This window comes from Aegilops tauschii, chromosome 5 (assembly GCF_002575655.3).
Source record: "Aegilops tauschii subsp. strangulata cultivar AL8/78 chromosome 5, Aet v6.0, whole genome shotgun sequence".
In the NCBI taxonomy this organism is placed as follows: domain Eukaryota; kingdom Viridiplantae; phylum Streptophyta; class Magnoliopsida; order Poales; family Poaceae; genus Aegilops; species Aegilops tauschii.
In genome coordinates, this window is record NC_053039.3 from 195,893,912 (window position 1) to 195,899,713 (window position 5,802).

Sequence of the window (5,802 nt, forward strand, 5' to 3'; positions counted from 1 at the left end):
AAACCAACTCCGAGAGGTTATTGACCACGCCGGAGCACGATCAACCTAACAACGAGGGTCTGTTTCCTGCGAGCAAACGAAGAACAAGCAAGAAGCTGAGATTGCAATCTAGATATTGCGAATATAAGATGAAAGCTTTATTGATCAAGGTGGGGTTCTTTGACGCCTTTGTCTGGTCGTTGAACATAAACGAAGTACGCGAAGTTGCAGCTATGGCGAACTTTTAATCTAAACAAAACCCAAAGTCTAAACAACGCCCTAAGGGCTGTATATATGGAGGAAGAGGGGGGAATTTCCTGGCCCTTGGGGAAGGGGTCCGAAACCAACCCTATCTCTTGTTTCCCCACACATACGGACTCTAAAAATAGCCTATACTCAAGTATTTCGAAATTACATGGGCCTGGCCCAATAATAAGGTGACGCAACACCTAGAATAGCCTCTGGATGAAAGTTATGAAGTAGAATCTTGCATATTTCGTCCAAGGCTTCATGCACGCATTATGGTGGCTTCAATGTCCTGAAATCATCACTTGTAACTCCGTTCTTGATGAGGACATGGCTACCATAGTTACACCCATATCCCCTGTTGTTTTACCTCTTGGAACAATTGCTACAACCCGCATATGCTAGTTAAATTATCAGGTACTTTCATTTCTTGGTAATGTTTCTAGTGTTCATGAGAATATGATGCTGCCTAACTTAGATACATTTGTGTTGCTTGCAATTGAAGGGCCTAGCACAGGCAGGAAGGATGAACATTGGAGCATGATCAAGTACGGAGATGATGGTGCGTGCGAAGAGAACAAGAACGGAGGTTCTAGTGGAGATTTCCGGACTTTGAAGCCACCATGATGACAAACAAGAAGATGGACGAAATATACAAGATGGCCTTTCATAAATTTCGTCCATAGCTTATTATTGGTGTTGCGCCACCTTATTTTGGGCCAGGCCCATGTAATCTATTTTTGGAGTCCGTTTTGTAGCGGAAACGACTTAGGAGGTGTTTTAGTCCCACCTTGCCAAGGGTGGACGAAACTCCCTCTCTTTTCCCTATAAATATAGCCCTTAAGGCACCGTTTAGACTTGGGTTTTATTTAGTTAAAAGTTAGCCATCGTTGCAACTTCGTGTACTTCGTTTGTGTCCAACGACCAGACCAAGACCGCTTATGAAACCCCACTTTCATCAATACTTCATATATACTCGCAATATTCAGATTGCTTTATCATATTCTTGCTTGTTCTTCGATTGCTTGCAGGAATAGACCTTCGTGGTCAGGCTGACCGTGCTTCCAGCATCGTCAGTAACCTCTCGGAGTTGGTTTAGCGATTGCTAAGGCGAAACGTCGTGCACGTTTGTAGTCGGATCGTCAAAGTCGACTCCACCAAATCGATAGTTATCATCTCATTGAAAGATCGGGACACCCTCGCCTCTATCAGTTCTTGTCCCCCATGCGCATGCCATCATCTCCATGCTTGTTCTTGCTCCAATGTTCATCCTTCTCAAAGCTAGGCCCTTCATTTGTAAGCAAAACAAATGTATCCAATTTAGGCAGCATCATATTCTCATGAACATTAGAATCATTACCAAGAAACGAAAGTACCTGGTAATTTAATTGGCTTGCGCGAGCTCTAGTAATTGGTCCAGTATGTATAGCAGCAGGGGTTGTGGGTGTAACAATGGTATTGATGTCCTCATCATCCTCCCCTTCTTGAAATGAAGTCGTCCTCGATGGAAGCTCATCTCCCTCACCCAAATAAGGCTCAAATCTGCAATGTTAAAAGTGGGACTAACCCCAAAATCTGCAGGCAGCTCAAGTTTATATGCATTATCATTTATTTTCTCTAACACCTTAAAAGGACCATCAGCACGTGGCATTAGCTTTGATTTGCGCAAATCAGGAAATCTATCCTTACGCAAATGTAACCAAACAAGATCTCCAGGTGCAAACACAACATGTTTTCTACCCTTATCTCCAGCAAGTTTATATTTAGCATTCATACGCTCAATGTTTTCCTTAGTTAACTCATGCATTTTTAAGATCAATTCAGCACGTTGTTTAGCATCAAAATTAACCTTCTCCGAAGATGGAAGAGGCAACAAATCAATAGGTGCACGAGGTAGGAAACCATACACAATTTCAAAAGGGCACATCTTAGTAGTAGAATGCAATGAACGATTATAAGCAAACTCAATATGAGGCAAGCATTCTTCCCACATTTTCTTATTATTCTTCAAAACAGCCCTAAGCATAGTAGACAATGTTCTATTGACTACTTCAGTTTGTCCATCAGTTTGGGGTGACAAGTAGTACTAAAAAGCAGTTTAGTCCCCAACTTAGCCCATAAACATCTCCAAAAGTGGCTAAGAAATTTAGTATCACGATCTGAAACAATAGTATTTGGCACACCATGCAAACGAATAATTTCACGGAAGAACAAATCAGCAACATTAACAGCATCATCGCTTTTATGACATGGTATAAAGTGTGCCATTTTTGAGAATCTATCCACGACAACAAATATGCTATCCCTCCCCTTCTTTGTTCGAGGTAAACCTAAAACAAAGTCCATAGATATATCCTCCCAAGGAACACTAGGTACAGGCAAAGGCATATATAAACCATGAGGATTGAGTCGTGACTTAGCTTTTTGACATGTAGTGCAGCGAGCAACAAAACGCTCAACATCCCGTCTCATCTTTGGCCAAAAGAAATGTGTAGCAAGTACGTCCTCCGTCTTCTTCACGCCAAAGTGTCCCATTAATCCTCCTCCATGCGCCTCCTGCAACAACAAAAGACGAAGAGAGCTAGCTGGAATGCATAGCTTGTTAGCACGGAACACAAATCCATCATTAACGACAAACTTGTTCCAGGTTCTTCCTTCTTTACAATTCTGCAAAACATCTTTAAAATCGGCATCATCCACATATTGATCTTTGATGGTCTCCAAACCAAATATTTTGAAGTCATGTTGTGAAAGCATAGTATAGAGACGAGACAATGCATCAGCAATAACATTTTCTTTACCCTTCTTGTGTTTAATGACATAAGGGAAAGTTTCAATGAATTCAACCCATTTAGCATGTCTACGATTCAGTTTAGCTCGACTTTTAATATGTTTCAAAGATTCATGATCAGAATGTATAACAAATTCTTTGGGCCATAAATAATGTTGCCATGTTTCTAAAGTCCGAACAAGAGCATATAGTTCTTTATCATAAGTAGAATAATTCAGACTAGGCCCACTCAATTCTTCAGAAAAGTATGCAACAGGTTTACCATCTTGTAATAACACACCTCCTAATCCAATTCCACTAGCATCACATTCAAGCTCAAAAGTCTTATTAAAATCAGGAAGTTGGAGTAAAGGAGCATGTGTCAACTTATCTTTCAATACCGTGAAGGCTTCTTCCTGCGCGGTACCCCAAACAAAAGGCACATCCTTCTTTGTAAGCTCGTTGAGAGGTGCAGCAATGGTGCTAAAATCTCTCACAAAACGCCTATAGAAACCAGCGAGTCCAAGAAAACTCCGCACTTGTGTGACCGTTTTGGGCTGCGGCCAACTCTCAATAGCTTCAATCTTGGCTTTATCAACTTCAATTCCCTGTGGAGTGACAACATAGCCAAGAAAAGATACTCGGTCGGTGCAAAAGGTGCACTTCCCAAGGTTACCAAACAAATGTGCATCACGTAGAGCAATAAAAACAGCACGTAAATGTTCCAAATGTTCTTCCAAAGATTTGCTATAAATCAGTATATCATCAAAATAGACTACCACAAATCGTCCAATGAAAGCACGTAAAACTTCGTTCATTAGTCTCATGAAAGTACTAGGTGCATTAGTTAACCCAAAAGGCATGACTAACCACTCATATAAACCAAACTTAGTTTTAAATGCAGTTTTCCATTCATCTCCCAATTTCATACGAATTTGATGGTATCCACTACGCAAATCAACTTTGGAGAATATTGTAGAGCCACTCAATTCATCAAGCATATCATCTAGCCTAGGAATAGGATGACGATAACGAATAGTAATATTATTAATGCCTCTACAATCAACACACATACGCGACGTACCATCCTTTTTAGGCACTAGTATAATAGGAACAGCACAAGGACTAAGAGATTCGCGTATATAACCTTTGTCGAGCAGCTCCTGTACTTGACGCATAATTCCTTCGTCTCCTCTGGATTGGTACGGTATGGTGCACGGTTGGGTAGCGATGCACCGGGAATTAAATCAATTTGATGCTCAATCCCTCGAATAGGTGGTAATCCCGGTGGCACGTCTTGTGGGAAGACGTCAGCGAACTCCTGCAAAATGTTAGTGACAGCAGGGGGCAAAGAGGAAGGCACGTCCTCGAATGAAAATAATGCCTCTTGGCACACAAAAGCATAGCAAACAGATTTGTTGAAATCTAGCTCATCAATATCAGATTTTGTGGCAAGTAAACATGCACTTTTCAATTTAATTTCAGAAACAACACTAGATGGTTTATTATTAGGTTTCATTTGTTGCTCAAATTCTTTTGCCACAATCTGATTTTCACTCTTATTTTTCTCCTGTTTTGCTTTATTAGCTCTATTAATGTCATCTTTCAAAATGGAATCAGGAGTCATAGGAAGCAAAGTAATATTTTTATCCTTATGAACAAGAGTATACTGATTGTTTCTACCATGGTGTACAAATTTTTTATCAAATATCCATGGTCTACCAAGTAATAAGGAACATGCTTGCATGGGTACCACATCACAATCAACATAATCAGCATATGTAGAGATACTAAAATGCACACGAACAGTACGTGTTACCTTAACCTTGTCGCTGTTGTTGAACCATTGGATGTAGTCTTGTGGTGAGAGATAGTTTCTCCACCATCTCCATGCTAGCCAAGTTGTTACAGCTCCCTCCATCTATGATGACGCGAACAGAACGTTCCTTCACAACTCCCTTTGTATGGAACAAATTATGCCTCTGATTTTGCTTTGCCTGTGTGACCTGCACACTCAAAACACGTTGAGCAACTAAACATTCATACCTGTCAGCGTCTTCAGGAGCCATGTATTGCGTCTCATTTTCAGAATCATCTCCAGCATGTTCTTCACGTGTAATAAGAGCCAAAGTTTCCTCATCATAGTCACTAGCGGACTCATACCCACCATCCTCAGTAGCAATCATCACACGCTGAGATTTGCATTCTCTCGCATAATGTCCTCTTCCCTTACAACGACGACAAATAATATCACTTGTGTGCCCTGTTGACGCCATGGAAGAAGAAGAGCTCTGCGCAGGACCGGCAGGTGTGCTCTTGGCAGAGAGTGGTGGTTGTGCCTGCTTTCTTGTATCACGGCTGGAGGTGGCACCTGATGGAGGTGATGGTGAAGTGGAAGTAGAGGATGCACGTGGTGTCCATGATGAAGGTCGACCTGCAGAAAAGTTAGTTCGCGCCAATGCTGTCGATCCTGCACTTCACGTTCAGCTTTACAAGCAAGATGGAATAAACGAGTGATATTATTATAATCCTTATACTCTAGAATGGTCTGAATCTCTTTATTTAATCCACCCATAAAACGTGCAAGCATAGCTTCATTCTCCTCAACAATACCACATCTAATCATGCCAGTTTGTAATTCCTGATAATATTCTTCTACAGAATTTTTCCCTTGTCTTAAGCGCTGCAATTTTTGAAGTAATTCACATTGATAATATGGTGGAACCCAACGAGTACGCATAGCAGTTTTCAAAGCAGCCCAAGTAGCTGGAACAGGATATAATCTACAATGTTCAGACCACCAAACA